Source organism: Oryx dammah, unplaced genomic scaffold (assembly GCF_014754425.2).
Source record: "Oryx dammah isolate SB20612 unplaced genomic scaffold, SCBI_Odam_1.1 HiC_scaffold_23, whole genome shotgun sequence".
Lineage (NCBI taxonomy): Eukaryota > Metazoa > Chordata > Mammalia > Artiodactyla > Bovidae > Oryx > Oryx dammah.
Genome location: NW_024070207.1, coordinates 125,023,255 through 125,042,527, shown reverse-complemented (window position 1 = coordinate 125,042,527; position 19,273 = coordinate 125,023,255). Strand labels below are relative to the sequence as shown.

At 46.8% G+C, this 19,273-nt stretch overlaps 1 protein-coding gene across 6 annotated transcripts in view; it reads left to right on the top strand.

The window, feature by feature from the left end:
- The window catches only part of TBL1X (transducin beta like 1 X-linked), a 153,922-nt gene that overhangs the window by 57,010 nt on the left and 77,639 nt on the right, over positions 1-19,273 (top strand). The window contains exon 1 of one of the 6 annotated variants that reach the window (XM_040266496.1): positions 11,673-11,683. The exons of the other annotated variants lie outside the window; for them this stretch is intronic. The gene's annotated coding sequence lies outside the window, so the exon portion shown is untranslated. Of the gene's footprint in view, positions 1-11,672; positions 11,684-19,273 lie in introns of those variants that run through there. 6 annotated transcript variants of the gene reach the window in all.

Genomic DNA, 19,273 nt, shown 5'->3' with positions numbered 1-19,273 from the left:
TATTCTTGCCTCCTTTGTCAAAGATAAGGTGCCCATAGGTGCTTTGGTTTATCTCTGGGCATTCTATCTTATTCCATTGGTCTACATTTTTGTTTTTGTACCAGTACCATATGGTCTTGATGACCGTAGCTATCTGTTTTCAGACTATAAAGTCTGAAGTTAGGAAGGTTGATTTCTCTAGCCCCCTTTTCCTTTCTCAAGATTGCTTTGGTTATTCAGGGTCTTTTGAGTTCCATGCTAATGCTAAGTCACTTCAGTCGTGTCCAACTCTGTGCGACCCCATAGGCGTCAGCCCACCAGGCTCCCCCGTCCCTGGGATTCTCCAGGCAGGAACACTGGAGTGGGTTGCCATTTCCTTCTCCAGTGCAGGAAAGTGAAAAGTGAAAGTGAAGTCGCTCAGTCATGTCTGACTCTTTGTGACCCCGTGGACTGCAGCCTACCAGGCTCCTCTGCCCATGGGATTTTCCACGTAAGAGTACTGGAGTGGGGTGCCACTGCCTTCTCCGTACACATTGTGGAATTTTTTGTTCTCCTTCTGTGGAAGATAGCATTGATTATTGATTGAGATAGCATTGGATCTGGTAGCTTACTTCAGCGGAGCATAGTTACTTTCACAGTATTGATGCTTCCCATCCAAGAACATGGTGTATCTCTCCATATTTGTGTCATCTTGGATTTCTTTTATCAGGGTCTTACAGTGTTCTGCATGCAGGTCTTTTGTCTCTTTGGGGAGCTTTATTCCGAGGTATCGTATTCTTTCTGTTGCAGTGATAAAGGGGATTGTGTCCTTAACTTCTCTACTTGATTTTTTCATATGTGGACCATTTCTTAAAGTCCTTACTGAATTTGTTCCAATACTGTTTCTGCTTTATGTTCTTGTTTTTTGCCCTTCCCTGCCCCCCCCTGCCAAGGCATATGGGATCTTAACTCCCTGACCAGAGATCGAACCTATTACCCCCTGCTTTGGAAGTCGAAGTCTTAACCACTGGACCGCCCGGGATGTCCCTTTTCTGTTGTATTCTGAATTTTAAGTTCATGCCCGTTTTTAAGTTCATGCTTGTATGTCGTAGGCTGTTTATCACGTGTGTTTGTTGCATCTGGCATGAAACTCAGTTTTGTGGCTGGAGGGAGAACTCTGAGCTCAGCGATATGGTGGTCCAGAGGCCATGTCCTGCTGGAGCCTGCCTGCTACCTGGAAGACAGGTAGTACCCAGATGGCACAAGGTGCTTTGATGGTGACGCACGTCATCAAGAAGGAGTGGGATCGTGTAGCTGAAGGCTTTGGACCAGAAGGGCTTTTACGTTGGAGCTTTTAGAAGGGGAGACTGGTGAGCCGCCGTCTGAAGAATGTCTCCGGGAAGAACAGGGAAAAGATAGTTCCAGAGAAAGGGAACAGCACCTCCAAAGTGGCAGCCTGGGGCTCTGAGCTCTGGAAACCCCAGGGACAGAAAGGAGGCCAGGCCAGCTTGGTGGGAGTTCGAGACCAACCAGGAGATGAGGTTGAGAGCTGTGTGCGGGGCCCATCCGACGGCTCCTTGCAGGATATGATGGTCAGGTGGTGCGTTTGAAGTTGAGAGCCTGCAGACTTTTCCCACCAGTGACGGGTGGCTGGCTACTGCTGGGGGTTGGAACTGGAGTGGTTCTTGTGGGTCCCGGGATGAAGGCAGTCTTACTTTTCCACTAGCACAGCCCAGTGGATCTGAGAAGGAAAAGCACAGACTCTGGCAGTCTTGGGCAATGAGCCCCAGCGGATGTGTGGACATCCTGGTTGGAGGAGCCACGGGTCTGGTCCGTGTCACCCTGAGTGGGAGGCAGGTGTCATTTTTAACTTTGAAGGTGGGCTGGAGTGGGGGGGCGTGTTGGTGTGGGTGGTGGGGGCGTGCAGGGTGGACACATGGACACTCTGTGTTTGAGGTGCCGCAGGGACCGCTGTGTGCACGTGTCATGGGGGCCGGTCCTGGGCTGAGTGTGCAGCGGCAAGGCCTGGGACCTGAGATGTGGATCTGGGATTTGAAGCAGGCAGGGGTGCTGCGTGCGTTCACAGGGTGGCTGGATGCAGCATAGTCCTGTCTAAAAGGCGGTCGATTTGCAGTCGAGTGAAGGAGAAAACTAGTGGTAAAAGAACCTGCCTGGCAGTGCAGGGGATGGAAGAGACATGGGTTCGATCGCTGGGTCAGGAAGATCCCCTGGAGGAGGGCACGGCAACCCAACTCCAGTTCTTGCCTGGAGAATCTCAGGGACGGAGGAGCCTGGTGGGCTTACAGTCCATGGGGTCGCACAGAGTCGGACACCACTGAAGCGCCTTAGCATGCACGCACCGGGAGAAAACCAAATGACAGAAAGAGGCCTTTGGGGATTCTCTGGCCGTCCAGTGGTTGGGACTAGGCGTGCTCACTTCCTGGACCCTGAGTTCCATACCTGCTTGGGGAGCTAAGATCCTGCCAGCCAAGAGGCAAGGCCAAGTTAAAAAAAGTGCCTTTTGGAAACTAGAGATGCCTGAAAGTTTTCCAAAGTCATTTGATAACCCCCTGTGTATTTTCATTCAGTAAAAAAGTGAAAGTTGCTCAGTCGTGTCCAACTCTTTGCAACCTCCTGGACTATACAGTCCATGGAATTCTCCAGGCCGGAATACTGGAGTGGGGAGCCTTTCCCTTCTCCAGGGATCTTCCCAACCCAGGGATCAAACCCATGTCTCCTGCATTGGCAGGCAGATTTTTACCACTGAGGCACCTGGGAAGCCCCAAGCTTGCAGGAGATCAGAGTTTAGTGAACCAGCCATCGGGAGAGTTTTTGACAGAAAATGCATTAATCTCCTTTTATTCTTATTAACTCTTTCCTTTTAAATAAGGGAAATAGGTTCCACCAAGAATTATGCTTAAATCTGCCACACTCACCCCCAGTTTTTCCCCTCACTTTGTAGCTTTCATCTTAGGTGGGACGAAACAATCCCCCTAGATTGATTAGGGGCTGTTTTTGTTCCTGGATTCTAGAGTTTTTACAAACAACCCCAAGTGTGGTCCTGAGAATCACCCAACAGCATCAGGTGTTTTGTTTTTTTTTGAATGACTTTTATGACGAACCTTGATTTAGCAAGAACATCAATCTCATTTCCCAACCACAAAGATGAATACAAATTCAGTTAGCCAAAATGTGTCATTCTGCTTCCGTGAAGATAAATTCTCCAAGGACAGAAGCTGGCTTAAGAATTTCTAGGTTTGACCAACGTTCAGAAATTCCAGAAATTACCCAGATTTTGAGACTGTTTTCTAAGGAATGCCTCCGCTGCAGTGGCAAGTATCTTAAAATGTCATCTGTGACTTTGAAGATAACCGAGGACAGCTTCTTTCCACAGTGAAGGATTTGGCTCTGGCTTGTGGAAAAAGCTGGAGAAGGCAACGGCAACCCACTCCAGTGTTCTTGCCTGGAGAATCCCAGGGACGGGGGACCCTGGTGGGCTGCCGTCTATGGGGTTGTACAGAGTTGGACGCGACTAAACCGACTTAGCAGTAGCAGTAGCAGCAGTATGGAAGAAGCAGATATTCTTGACTTTTCTTCAGAGTAAACAGGCTAATGCACATTTTAGCTGTCACAAACATTTTGACCTAAGTCTGTAACTAGCTGCTGGGTCTTTGGAAGAAATCCATTTGCACTGAAGGTTCATTTCTTTTGAGATCTCTTTTGTTACGGTAAAGTATATACGTTACATAAAAGTTTTCCTTTTCAACCACTTTTAGGTACACAGTATACTGTACCGTGTACCATTAAGTACATTCACCATCCACCTGCAGAACCTTTCCATCTTTCCAGATTTAAAATCCAGATTTAAACTTAACTCTCCTCTCCATTCGCCCCTCTCCTGGCAAGACCATTCTTTTTTCTGTCTCTATTTTTAATTCCTCTAGATACTTCCCATAAGTGGGATCATACATTATTTCTCCTTTTGTGTCTCACTTATTTCAATTAGCATAGTGTCTTCAGATGGACAAGGTAATGACAGCCCACTCCCTGTACTCTTGACTGGAAAATCCCACGGACATTGGAGCCTGGTGGGCTACAGTCCATTGCTTCAGTTAAGTCGCTCAGTCATATCCAGCTGTCTGCGACCCCATGGACTGCAGCACACCAGGCCTCCCTGTCCATCACCAACTCCCAGAGCTTGCTCAAACTCATGTCCATCGAGTCAGTGATGCCATCCAACCATCTCATCCTCTGTCGTCCCCTTCTCCTCCCGCCTTCAATCTTTGCCAACATCAGAGTCTTTTCCATTAAGTAAGTTCTTTGCATCAGGTGGCCAAAGTATTGGAGTTTCAGCTTCAGCATCAGTCCTTCCGATGTATATTCCGGACTGATTTCCTTTATGATACACTCCATGGCGTCTCGCAAAGAGTTGGACACAACTTAGCGACTAAACAATGTCTTCGAGGTTTGCCTATGTTGTAGGATGTCTCAGAATTTCATTCCGTTTTTAAGCTGAATAGCATTGCACTGTATGAATAAACAACACTTTTTTAATTTCTTCATCCATCAGTGGACATGTGGGTTGTTTCTGTTACTTGCCGATTGTGAATATTGTTACTTAGAACATTGGGGTGCAAATGATGGTTTCTACATTTTCTCTTTTTTTTTTTTTTTTTGCCAACCCAATACTTACTTACCTAGACAGCATATTAAAAAGCAGAGACATTACTTTGCCAGCAAAGGTCCATCTAGTCAAGGCTATGGTTTTTCCAGTGGTCATGTATGGATGTGAGAGTTGGACTATAAAGAAAGCTGAGTGCTGAAGAATGGATGCTTTTGAACTGTGGTGTTGGAGAAGACTCTTGAGAGGCCCTTGGACTGCAAGGAGATCCAACCAGTCCATTCTAAAGGAGATCAGTCCTGAGTGTTCATTGAAAGGACTGATGCTGAAGCTGAAACTCCAATACTTTGGCCACCTGATGCGAAGAACTGGCTCATTTGAAAAGACCCTGATGCTGGGAAAGATTGAGGGCAGGAGGAGAAGGAGACGACTGAGGATGAAATGGTTGGATGGCATCACCGACTCAGTGGACATGGGTTTGGGTGAACTCAGGGAGTTGGTGATGGACAGGGAGGCCTGGCGTGCTGCGGTTCATGGGGTCGCAGAGTTGGACACAACTGAGTGACTGAACTGAACTTAAACTTATTTATTCATTCATTCATTTAGCTGCTCTGGGTCTTAGTTTCGGCAGAGGGAATCATTACTTGAGGTGTGTAGGATCTAGTTTACTTGACCAGGATCCAACCTGGGACCTCTGCATTGGGAGCATGGAGTCTTAACCCCTGAACCACCAGGTTTTTGTTTTTTTTTAAACCACTTAAAAATGTAAAAACCAGGGACTTCCCTGGTGGTCCAGTGGCTAAGACTCCAGTCTTCCAATGCAGGGGCCCTGGGTTCAGTCCTGCTGAGGGGACTAGATCCCACATGCTGCTAAGAGTTCACATACTGCAACTAGTCATAGCCAAATAAATAATTTAAACATAAATAAAGCAAGTGTTTTTTTTTTAAAAATGAAGCCAAGAAGAATGACAAGTTATAACGCATGAAAATTCCATGAGTTTCGTTATATGTAATTAAGTTTCCCTGGAACGCAGCTGCACCCACTGAAGTCTGTGTTGCCTGTCTCTTTCACACGACAGTAGTGAAATTGCACGGTTGTAGCTCTCTGTGGCTCGTGGAGGGAAACGTATTTAGTCTCTGGACCTTTAAGAACAATCTTACCAACCTCTAATCGAATCGAACAGGTTAAGATCCCAGAAGTCAGATGAGGATATTCACACTTGTTAAGTGCTTGGCCTGTGTACAGGGGCTTTTCCGGGGTGTCAGTGGGTGCATCGAGTGTCCCCTTAATGAATCACGCTGTTCTGAACCCTTTTGCTGTCACTGTTTCACATTTGAGTCTCAAAAAAAAAAAAGCCCCGGGGAACCCTAAAATAACTCATGATTCTTTGAGGACAGATAACCTGTGACTTGCAACAGAGTCAGTCATAATTCTCACTGGGCAACTTTAACAACCTTGTGAATTCTGTCTTTACAAGCCCCTGGTTCTTTCTTTTCCCCAAACGCTTCCTTTGGTTTTACCTGTATCTGTGTTTCCTGGACTGCAGTTCTTAAGATCCCAAATAGAGATTTTTATTCTTTATGGGGAAAAAAAAAAAAAAGCCCCTAGGAGACTTCCTTCAGTAGGAGATTTGTTGTTGTTCAGTTCAGTCTTATCTGACTCTTTGCCACCCCATGGACTGCAGCACGCCAGGCCTCCCTGTCCATCACCAACTGCCAGAGCTTGCCCAAACTCACGTCCATCGAGTCGGTGATTCCATCCAACCATCTCATCCTCTGTCATCCTCTTCTCCTCCCGCCTTCAATCTTTCCCAGCATCAGGGTCTTTTCCATTGAATCAGTTCTTCACATCAGGTGGCGAAAGGATTGGAGTTTCAGCTACTGCATCAGTCCTTCCAATGAATATTCAGGGTTTAGCATTGACTGGTTTGATCACCTTTAAGTCCGAGTGATTCTCAGGAGTCTTCTCCAACACCACAGTTCAAAAGCATCACTTCTTAGACAGTCTTCTTTATGGTCCAACTCTCACATCTGTACGTGACTACTGAAAAGCCATAGCTTTGACTATACTGACCTTTGTCAGCGGGAGATGCACGGTGTAAAGTCCCCAGTCAAACTTGAGAGTCACCTGTTTCAGACACATTAACTTTTCTACTCCCGCTTCCAGACTCTACATCCTTTTCTTTGTAAGGGGCCGTCTCTTCTCTACTTATTTGAGTAAGTAAATCTCGGTGTAATGGAGGAACCAAGTTGAGAAAGATATCTCAAAGTTCACTTTAGTTTTCTCATATACTTTTTGGAGGAACAGGGTTTCTGTCCTACCAAAAGACACTTTTATTTTTAATCTGTGGTATTTCTGTAAAACCATGTAAATGTCATAGTTGAAACTGCAGGGCGTTTCAGCATTTTTTTGCAGAGAGGTTTTCTGTGTGTGTAGGGCTGCGTGTGACTTGTGAATAGTTCTGTTTGCACAAGCAGACAATCTGACACAGCACCAGTTACCTGTTACCACTGACATCTTCCCAGTACCGTTTCAGGGTCACACTTTGTTCTGCTTAGCGTGCTGTCAGAAATCGCATCCCCAGAACAGCTTAATATACCTTCCAAACTATAGTACAGACGTGCCAAGTCACTTCAGTCGCGTCCGACTCTTTGTCACCCCACGGACTGTTGCCCGCCAGGCTCCGCTGTCCATGGGATTTCCCAGGCAAGAATACTGGAGTGGTTGTCGCTTCCTCCTCCAAGGGATCTTCCGCCCCTTATGTCTCCATCAGCAGGTGGGTTCTTTACTGCTAGCGCCACCTGGGAAGCCCTATACTACACACTCCAGTATACTTAGGCGTTTAACATATTCCATAATTCATGAGGGTGATCTTAGGACCCCAGAGAAATTTGAACAGGCTCAAAGGAAATCAGATTAAGCTTAAACTAGGATATTGACCTAAATCCTAGTTTTCCTTTATGCTTGATGTTTATAGGACATAGAGCATTTGCATTTTACTGTGTTTGCAGTCATTAGGCTGCCCTGGTGGCTCAGACGGTGGAGAATCGGCCTGTAATACAGGAGACCCAGGTTCCATCCCTGGGTCGGGAAGATCCCCTGGAGAAGGGAGTGGCCACACACTCCAGTATCCTCGCCTGGAGAATCCCACGGACCGAGGAGCCTGGCGGGCTCCAGTCCATGGCGTCGCAGAGAGTCGGACACGACTGAGCGACTGAACTGAGCTGAATTGACTGCTTACTAGACTGGTAAAGGGGGAATCAGTAAAAGAATGCTGGGCAGGTAAAATCACCTGATGGGTGTAGCATGAAGACACTGCTTGAAAACCAAGCAAATTAGTTTCCGTTTAAGAAAAAAACAGAGATAACTGTGATTATGTTCCAGTGGAAACAAAAACATCATTCTCTTACACTGTCACTTACGTGACTCTTTTAATCCCATTAAAGAAACTTCTGACATTTATTCCTTTGTGGGAGTTACTGGTGCTGAATCCCTGAATTTCGGCAGCATAACTATTAAACACGCCATGCTCCTTTACTGGCCCAGAGAGGTTAAGTTCCTCACTAGGGGACACACAGCCCTAGTGAAGGAGTCTGGGGTTTAGCTGAGGTCACGCCAGGACCACACTGCTTCTCCAAGAGTCTGCCAGCTTGTGTCGGAAGGGAACCACTACCCTTTCCAAGCACCGAGTGTAATTTCTGGGAAATAAGGCCATGCTGGAATCTGGAGAGAAGGAAGCCAGCTTAGACTGGGCGTAAAGAACGGCGTGATTGAGACTAGCCACCCAAGACAGAGGCAAGAGTTTGGCCTTCAAGGCAAACATAAAGAGCTAGAAGAACCAGCATGTGCGAGTGTGTTTATTTTATTTTTTTTAGTACCTCAAAAGTGCATCTAAAGATAGGCCAGTGGTACAGTGGAAGGGAGATGGGATATATAATGGCAGACCACCTGGGATGACTTCCAGGTCCTGACTGCCCAGCGATGGGCTCTCCCAAGTCTGTGAGATGGCAGAGGGTGATGATGGAGTCCACGGAGACTTGAAGCGTGATGCACATGTCCTGTAGCCCTGTCCTACACATGCACCTTTGACCCCTGATCACCCAGGGTGGCATTCTCTCTATTTTATGTGACTTCCTCGTCCCAAGCCCACCCTGGAAAGCCAGTGGGGACCATCATACTCTGGGATGAATCTGGGAATTCTGAGTGCCAGCCAAGCAGGGCTTGTTGACCCGTGGATATTCATGAAATTGTGCGTTCTTTTTTTTCTGGCGTTAAACTGCGTGTCATTTTTTGCTGTCTCGAGTCAGTCGCCCTCTGAAACTACAGGAGACCACAAGTCTCTTTTGACGTTTGTAATGCCAACTTCTGCAGTGTCTCCTCAATCCGTGAGGTGTGCTGTCGTTTGGTGGCACACGCCATCAGCTTACAGAGGTGGTACCTGCCTCGCAGAATTTATGTCAGATTGCTTTGAAACAGGATGCTTTACTTAAGGAGGGAGGATTTCTTGGTCTTGCTTCAAACGAATTGTCTCAAGTGTTTGTCCAAATAATCGCATACTTGCTATTGTCCGTTGTTCAGTCGCTCGGTCGTGTCTGCAGCACACCAGGCCTCCCTGTCCATCACCATTTCCCGGAACTCAAGTCAGTGATGCCATCCATCCATCTCATCCTCGGTCATCCCCTTCTCCTCCTGCCCTCAGTCTTTCCCAGCATCAGGATGTTTTCAAATGAGTTGGTTCTTCACATCAGATGGACAGAGTATCTGAGCTTCAGCATCAGTTTTTCTTAGGAATATTCAGGACCAGTTTCCTTTAGGATGGACTGGTTGGATCTCCTTGCAGTCCAAGGGACTCTCAAGCATCTTCTTCAATACCACAGTTCCAAAGCATCCATTCTTTGGCGCTCAGTCTTCTTTATGGTCCAGCTCTCACATCCATACATGACCACTGGAAAAACCTTAGCTTTGACTAGACGGACCTTTGTCAACAAAGTGATGTCTCTGCTTTTGAATCCACTCTCTGGGTTGGTCATAGCTTTTCTCCCAAGGAGCAAGTGTCTTTTAGTTTCATGACTACAGTCGCCATCCTCAGTGATATTGGAGCCCATACTAGAAACTGCCTCATGTGAAGACAAACTTGTCTCATGAAAGCTAGAAAGAAACAAACTCTCAAACTGTTTTAGTCATCTTATCAGAGACAGACCAACCCATGTGTCCTCTTTGTCCATAGCTTTGGAGAACTGACTGACTGGCACCCAAACGTGAGTCTGTTCTGGTTAGCAGCCTTCACGTAGGAAGAAAGGGCAGTGAGGAATCAGAATTCTAAAAAAGGTAGGCCGGGACTTCCCTGGAGATCCAGTGATTGAGACTTTGCCTTCCAATATAGCAGGTGTGGATTCGATCCCTGGTCAGGGAAGCTTAAGACCCCGCAGGCCTAAAAACCCAAAACATAAAGCAGAGATGATACTGTAACAAAATCAAAAAGACTTTAAAAAAGTGGTGGGTGACTTTTTTGTCTTTTTGTTTCACTGCACCACAAGGGCTTATGAGATCTTAATTACCCGACCAGGAATCAAACCCAGACCCTTGACATTGAAAGCACAGAGCCCAGGGAATTCCCAGCTCTCATTTTCTGGTTTGGAAAATCCATATTCAATAGCTGTAGTTGCATGACATGAGGCCTGATGTAAGAATGCACATTGTACATATTTAGCTATGATTTTACAGTCATCAGTGTGTGTGTACATGTGTATATATATGTCTGTGTGCATTTTGGCTTCACCTCGAGGCATTCAGTATCTTAGTCCCCCAGTTAGGGCTCAGACTCATGCCCCTTGCAGTGAAAGTATCTTGTCTTAACCACTAAACTCCCAGGCAAGTCCCCAGTCATGACATTAATAATAATGGTTGCTTGTGATTTCACAAGTCTCCAGTACCAGTGATGGAACAAGAGAAGCGTTAACATCTTGAAGGCAGACGCACTCAGAGACGAAGAATTTTAATGACAAATAGGGTGTGTTTTATCTCCAAAGAACTGCATTCCACGAATCAGGAAGGAACCGCCTTTTTCCGCACTTGCCTTTCCTCGTCCAGCTGCACACGCTGCTGCTTTCTCGGTAGGGGTGAGGGTGCTCTTGGTCATCCTGCTCATCTATAAATAAACAATTGCTATAAATAAGACATTCGCTGTTGACTCCATGGGAGAGATGCACACGTGAACGGAATGCTAAGCCCCAGGATGACTCACTCCCATTCTGGCTTTGATCTTCTAGATGTCAAGGCTAACTGCGGAAACTTGGAAGGCAGTCGGGTGAAGAAAAAAAAAAAAAAAAAAAAAACAGAAAATCCAAAACTGAATATAGCGTAGTTGCTTGTAGATAAAGTGCAAATGAGGGCTTCCCTGGTGACTCAGGTGGTGAAGAATCTGCCTGCGGTGCAGGAGACCCCGGTTCGATCCCTGAGTCGTGTAGATCCCCTGGAGAAGTGAATGGCTACCCACTCCAGTGTTCTTGCCTGGAGAGTCCCATGGATGGAGGAGCCTGGTGGGCTACAGTCCATGGGGTCACAAAGAGTCAGAAACGACTAAGCAACTAACACACGTATACACACAGTGCAGATGACCAAATACATTTCAGACCAGCTCAGGAGTGTGAGATCCAATTGCCAATATCTGTTGGATAATTAAAAAAAGCAAGATAATTCCAGGAAAACATCTACTTTTGTTTCATTGACCACACTGAAGCCTTTGACTGTGTGGATCACGGTTAACTATGGGAAATTCTTAAAGAGATCGGAATACCAGACCACCTTACCTGCCTTCTGAGATATCTGTATGCAGGTCAAGAACCGGACAGGTTGAACAGGACTTGCAACAACGGACTGGTTCCATTTTGGGAGAGGAGCACATCAAGGCTGTATATGGTCACCCTGCATATTTGACTTACATGCAGAGAACATCATGAGAAACGCTGGGCTGGATGAAGCACAAGCTGGAATCAAGATTGCCAGGAGAAATATCAATAACCTCAGGTAGGCAGATGACACCACCCTTATGGCAGAAAGCAAAGAGGAACTAAAGAGCCTTTTGATGAAAGTGAAAGAGGAGAGTGGAAAAGCTGGCTTAAAATTCAACCTTCAAAAAACTAAGATCATGGCTTCCAGTCCCATCACTGCATGGCAAATAGATGGAGAAACAATGGAAACAGTGACAGACTTTATTTTCTTGGGCTACAAAATCATTGCAGATGGTGACTGCAGCCATGAAATGAAAAAATGCTTGCTCATTGGAAGATAAGCTATGACCAACCTAGACAGAACATTAAAAAGCAAAAACATTACTTTGCCAACAAAGGTCCATCTAGTCAAAGCTATGGTTTTTCCAGTAGTCATGTATGTATGTGAGATTTAGACCATAAAGCTGAGCGCCAAAGAATGGATGGTTTTGAACTGTGGTGTTGGAGAAGACTCTTGAGAGTCCCTTGGACTGCAGGGAGATCCAACCAGTCCATCCTAAAGGAAATCATTTCTAAGTATTCATTGAAAGTACTGATGCTGAAGCTCTGGTAATTTGGCCACGTGATGCAAAGAGCCAACTCATTTGAAAAGACCCTGATGCTGGGAAAGATTGAGGGCAAGAGGATGAGGGGACGACAGAGGATGAGATGGTTGGAAGGCATCACCAACTCAGTGGACATGAGTCTGAGTAAACCCCGGGAGTTGATGATGGACACGGACGCTTGGAGTGCGGCAGCCCATGAGGTCGCAAGGAATCAGACACAACCGAGCATCTGAACAACAGCAAACAAATTTGACCATTTCCTAGCTGTGAAACCAGTCTGGACCATTCCGTTCACTTAAACTCTCTAGAACTTGGCCTTTTTCAGCCAGACAGTGGGAATAACGAAAGGATTGATGTCATGGTTAAGCTATATCATGGACCTAAAGGGACCTGATAAAATGTATACTTCCTGCGAGAACAGGTGGACGACGAGTTATTTTGTGTAGGCAGGTACTGAGATGAAAACCGGTGACACGCACCTCTCATGACTCAAATTCAAGGATAGGTAGCAGAGCACATTTGTGTTAAAAGGCAGAGTGCCACACGGTGGGCACTTGTAGACTGTAGGGGAAGCTGGGAAGTAGAGGCGATCTCTGAGGTGAGACTGAGTGGACCTAGGGAGAGTTACCATTTTATCCTCATACCAGGGTTCCTCAGGGCTTCCCTGGTGGCGCTAGTGATAAAGAACCTGCCTGGCAGTACAGGAGACGTAAGAGACATGGGTTCGATCCCCAGGTCGGGAAGATCCCCTGGAGGAAGGCGTGGCAACCCACTCCAGTACTCTTGCCTGGAGAATCCCACGGACAGAGGAGCCTGGCGGGCTACAGTCCACGGGGTGGCAAAGAGTCAAGAGAGGACTGAGTGTCTGAACAGCAACAGCAGGGTTTCTCAACCTCAGCACTAGTTACATGTAGGACCCAAGAATCCTTTCTCATGTGGGAATGTCTTGTCTGGCCTCTGCCCCTTCCATGCCGGAGACCCTCCCCAGAGTTGTGGCAGTGATAGATATCTCCGGACATCGACTGATGACCCTACGGGCACACAGTTGCCCACAACTGAGAACCTCTTTAAGTCTTTCCCATGAACATCTGTTAATTAGATAATTCTTTTAAACATATGTGGATTTATTTGGCTGCCCAGGTCTTAGTTGCAACACTGTGGGTCTTTAGGCTTCATTGCTGCATCCAGAATCGTTAGTTGCATATGTTGGATCTAATTCCTTGACCAGGGATCGAGCCCAGGCCCCCTGCAATGAGAGCATGGAGACTTAACCACTGGACCACCAGGCAAGTCCTTACTTAATATCATTTTACTGGCATTTCTTTCTTCATAACCCAAAGGAAAAACCTGCACACATATGTTTATAGAGCTTTGATTCATCATTGCCAAAACTTGGGAGAAACTGTGATGTCCTTTTATACGTGAATGGATAAATATTTGAATGTTGCATCTAGACAGTGGAATATTAGTTCAGTTCACTTCAGTCACTCAGTTGTGTCCGAGTCTTTGCAACATCATCTTCAGTGCGGAGACGAGCCCCCTGGAGCACAGAGAACTTTTCGGGCCGTGAAAGTATTCCTGATGGTGGTATAGTGGTGGACACGTGCGCACGTGTGTACTAAGTCGCTTCGGTCACGTCCGACTTCTTTCGGCCCCATCAGTCCGCTAAGCCTCGGTTTTCTTGAGTGAGTGAGTGAAAGTCGCTCAGTCGTGCTTGACTCCTTGCGACCCCATGGGCTGTAGCCCACCAGGCTCCTCTGTCCATGGGCTTCTCCAGGCAAGAATACTGGAGTGGGTTGCCGTGCCCTTCTCCGGGGGAATCTTCCTGGCCCAGGGATTGAACCTGCGTCTCTTACGTCTCCTGCATTGAAGGGGGAAGGTTCTTTACAATTAGCACCACCTGGGAGGCTTAGGTGTGTTTATGTCATTTGTCAAAACCCATAGAAGGTGCCACAGCCTGATATAAACGATGGGCTTCAGGTGATAATGTCAGTGTAGGTCCATCTGTTGTAGCAGATGGACCCTTTGGTGGGGGACCTAGATAATGAGGTAAATTGAGCTTGTGGAGGGGCAAACCGTATACAGGAAACCTGGGTACCTTCCTGTCACTTTCACTGGAAATCTAAAACTAATCTAAAAACGAAACCTGTTAAAAATCGTGTTTAACGAGGAGAAGAGAAAAAGAGAGATGTCATCTCCACACTGATGAGATTTATTCTGTTCAGCTTCACACTTGGGCGATCCATGAAAGAACTGGGAAGTTTCATGAGACTTTGCACTTGGGTTCTGAGAGCATCCTCTTAACCTAGAAGGGCATTTGCAGTAGTGTCCTGAAGGCTGCCCATGGCGGGGGGTGTGGGGGGTGTGGGTGGGTGTGTGTGTCTGTGTGTGTGTGTCTGTGTGTGTCTGTGTGTGTGTCTGTGTCTCTGTGTCTCTGTGTGTGTGTGTGTCCCAGAGACCGAGAACCTGGCCTGAAATCCACCCCTTAGTCCAACGGCACCCCCTCCACTGTGGTCATTCCCAGAAACCAGGCAGAGACTCGTTTTACTTCTCAAATAGACCGCTTCTGTCATATGTTAATTGTCTAAAGTCCCCCTGAGGATATTAGAAGGTTGTCTGTTTTAAGGTAATACGGGTCGTCTTCCCAGGGGGCACTAGTGGTAAAGAACCCATCTGCCAGTGCAGCAGACATAAGAGACGCAGGTTCGATCCCAGCGTTGGGAAGATCCCCTGGAGGACGGCATGGCACCCCACTCCAGTGTTCTTGCCTGGAGAATCCCATGGACAGAGGAGCCTGGTGGGCTGCAGTCGATGGGGTCGCAAGGAGTTGGATCCGACTGAAGTGACTGCAGACATGTACACAAGAAGTTTGGAGTACACACCTTAATAAAATGAACATGATATTGCCTTGGGCTTCCCTGAGAGCTCAGAGGGTGAAGAATCTGCCTGCAATCCAGGAGACCCCGGTTTGATTCCCAGGTTGGGAAGATCCGCTGGAGAAGGGAAAGGCCACCCACTCCAGTATTCTGGCCTGGAGAATATCATGGAGTGCGTAGGCCATGGGGTTGCAGAGTCAGGCACGACTGAGTGATTTTCACTGATACTGCCTTCAGGCGGGGATCGGCAGACTCCTACCTATAGGCCAACCCCACCTGCAGTCTATTTTTTTTAAAGTTGTGTTGAAACACACCCAGCACCCATTTATGTACCATTTGCAGCTGTTTTTCAGCTAAAGCAGGCGTGAGCAGTTGTAGCAGACTCAGTTTGGCTGTCAAGGGTCCAAGATTCATGCAGAGAAAGTGTGCTCACCCTTGCTTTACCAGTCTAGAACTTTTCCCTCTTCGGTCATCATATCCTGAATATCTCCCAGTTTTTAAACTCAGTTTCAGAAAAGGGGAGGATTGTCAGCAGAGTAGCCTAGTTAGAGAAATAATAGAGCCATACAAGTACATCCCCTGTTGAAGGATCCTGCAGCCTTACTCCTGCTAACTCTGCATGTGAGATGCACTCCGTGTGTATAGGGTGCCTTTGTTGAAATGCCTGCTCCTTGGGCCTTTTAATCGAGGATACAAAACACTGAGCTTCCCCCTTCCTTCCCCTTCCATCCTCTCCCTTCCCCTTCCTTCCTTCCAATTCCTTCCCCTTCCTTCCTCTGCCTTCCTTCCCCTTCCCCTTCCTCTCCTTTCCTTCCCCTTCCTCCCCCTTCCTTCCCAATCCTTCCTTCCCCTCCTCCTTCCTTCCTCTCCCCTCCTTCCCTTTTCTTCCCCTTGAAATTCATGCACATAATTAGTGTTTATCATGAACGAAACAACACAGAATCGTTTTGTGTGTGTCGTAAATAGAACTCTTAACAGACAACGGATCCCTTTTCTCTTCTCTGCCAGTTTACGTATAAAGAGAATTGGGTACCCTTCTAGTATAGTGACAAAAAATAACTAATCCAGCTAAATAAAGAGTGTTCCAAAAATGAATGGTTTTCAAAGAGGAATGCGATGATAGGAAATGCTGCTGCTGCTAAGTCGCCTCAGTCGTGTCCGACTCTGTGCGACCCCATAGATGGCAGCCCACCAGGCTCCCCCGTCCCTGGGATTCTCCAGGCAAGAACACTGGAGTGGGTTGCCATTGCCTTCTCCAATGCATGAAAGTGAAAAGTGAAAGGGAAGTCGCTCAGTCGTGTCCGGCTCTTCGCGACCCCATGGACCGCAGCCTACCAGGCTCCTCTGTCCATGGGATTTTCCAGGCAAGAGTACTGGAGTGGGGTGCCATCACCTTGGAACTGATTAATGCACTGTGACCTCTCACCTCACGGTACCCATGTTCCTAGTTCGGTGAGTGAAAAGAGCAGTGAGGATGGATCATGGCCTGATTTTAATTCCCAGCGGGTAAAGGCTCATGTAGAACTGCCCTACTTCTTGACACTATTATATATTAAAAGTAGAGTTTATTTTTGTAAGTCATTACCACCTTGGCATACTTGCATTCATTTTCGTCAAGCGCTGTCATCTTTAGCTTGTAGCCTTGCAGAGTCTAGAGAAATGCGCGCTGGTTTTATATTTCTTTTGGGGAATCTGTAGTCCTCCAGCAGGAGTTTATTAGCGTGTCTGACAACTGGTGTATTCACAGTCTGTCAGGAAGTCGTCAGGAACATCTCAGCGTGTGTCTGAAAAGTCGAAGTTTGGCAGAGTTACATACTGAGCACAGAGTGTCGTTTTCTAGGGGAATACCTAGGTACACAGACAAGCTGGAGAAGGAAAGTGAAAGTGAAAGTCACTCAGTTGTGTCCGACTCTTTGCGACCCCATGGACTATGCAGTCTATGGAATTCTCCAGGGCAGAATACTGAAGTGGGTAGCCGTTCCCTTCTCCAGGAAGTCTTCCCAGCCCAGGGATGGAACCCAGGTCTCCCGCATCGCAGGCGGATTCTTTACCAGCTGAGCCACCAGGGAAGGCCCTAGAGACGGACAGTGATGCAGAAAATTTCTGCTGCCTGCAGCTCAGAGCCAGGAAGGCTTCATGGCAAGAAAGTGATGATTTGCTGTGTGTGAACCCCTGGTCTGACACTGCTCCTGGCGGTACCTGCGCTCCTCGTTGAAAACATGTTGTGACATTCTGGTAGGAAGAATTCTGTCATTATTTATTAGCAGGATTACATAACTTTAAGGCACTTAGATCCGCAGTAGATGCAACTATGTATAAACCGGTTTTATGGTTAGTGTTCTTGTTCATTATAGCTTATTATATGATATTAACTGTGGTTCCCTTACTTCACGGAAAGACCTTGTTTTTTATCTGTTTTTTATATAGTAGCATGTGTCTGCTAGTCCTAAAGTCCTAGCTTATCCCCTCCCCAATCTCCTTTGGTAACCATAAATCTGTTTTCTGTGTCTGTGAGTCTTTCTGGTTTGTAACGCAGCTCGTTTGTGTCATATTTTAAGTTCTACATAGAAGTGATGAGTTTGCCTTTGTCTGACTTCATACAATAATCTCTGGGTCTATCCAGGTTGTTGAAAGTAGTATTGTTTCATCCTTTTTTTATGTCTGAGTAATATTCCATTATATGTATATATATGTATAGATGGATATGGATATATCAGAAAAGGGCATGGCAACCCACTATCATATTCTTGCCTGGAGAATCCCATGGACAGAGGAGCCTGGCAGGCTACCCCAGTGTATGGGGTTGCAAAGAGTTAGACAAAACTGAGTTGCACACACACAAATATATATATATACACACACCACACCTTTGGGGCTTCCCAGGTGGCTCATGGGTAAAGAATCCACCTGCAAATGCTGGTGATGTGGATTTGATGCCCGGGTCAGAAAGACCCCTTGCAGGAAGAAATGGCAACGCACTCCAGTATTCTTGCCTGGAGAATCCCATGGACAAAGGAGCCTGGTGGGCTACAGTCCACAGGGGCACAGAAGAGTCAGACACGACTTATCGACTAAACAACAACATCCCACACCGTTACCGTCCTGTCTGTCAGTGAACATTCAGGCTGCTTCCGCGTCCTAGCTACTGTGCAGAGTGCTGCTGTGAATATTTGGGTGCATGTATCTCTTAGAATTAGGCTTTTCTCTAACTATATACCCAGGCTGCCGTCTGTGGGGTCACACAGAGTCGGACAGGACTGGAGCGAGTTAGCAGCAGCAGCAGCATACCCAGGAGTGGGATTTCTGACTCCTATGGCGATTCTGCTTTGAGTTTTTTTAAGGGGCGTCCATATCATTCTTCTGGAAAAGGCACCCCATTCCAGTACTCTTGCCTGGAAAATTCCATGGGCGGAGGAGCCTGATAGGCCGCAGTCCATGGGGTCACACAGAGTCGGACACGACTGAGCCACTTCGCTTTCACTTTTCATGCATTGGAGAAGGAAATGGCAACCCACTCCAGTGCTCTTGCCTGGAGAATCCCAGGGACGGGGGAGCATGGTGGGCTGCCGTCTGTGGGGTCGCACAGAGCTGGACACGATTGAAGCGATTTAGCAGCAGCAGCATACCATTCTTCACAGGGGCCATACCAAATGCGTTTCTGCCAACAGGGTACGAGAGTTCCCTTTTCTGCACACCCTCTCCAGCACTTTCTATCCGTAGACTTTGATGGCGGCCATGTGGACCTGTGTGCGGTGATGCATCATTGTAGTTTTGATTTGAGTTTGTCCAATGATCAGCAGCTTCGAGCATCTTCTCATGTGCTCATTGGCTATTTGTGTGTCTTTGGAGGACCATCTACTTTGGTTTTCTGCCAACTTTTTGGTGGAGTTGTTTGCTTTTCTGTTATTGAGTTGTATGAGCTGTTCATGTGTTTTGGAAACTGAGCCCTGTTGAACTGCAGCCCAGCCTGTAGGTTGTCTTTCTGTTTCATTTATGGTTTCCTTGTGCAAAAAATCTTGTGAGTTCACTTCATCTTTCCTCTTATTTTTCCAGTGTAGCGGTCAACTCGCATGTTAGTCTTTTCTCAAAGCTCCAGTTCCCTGGTCCTTTCCTCTGGGAGGAGGCTCTTTTCTACTTTCTCGTTAATCATGGATGTTTAAGTGAACATTGGAGGGAACTCAGACATAAACTGCTTGAAATCAGGGTGTGAGACCCCTGACAGTATTGCAAAGGTTGCTTCCTTCTCTCTTTAATTTGCTGGT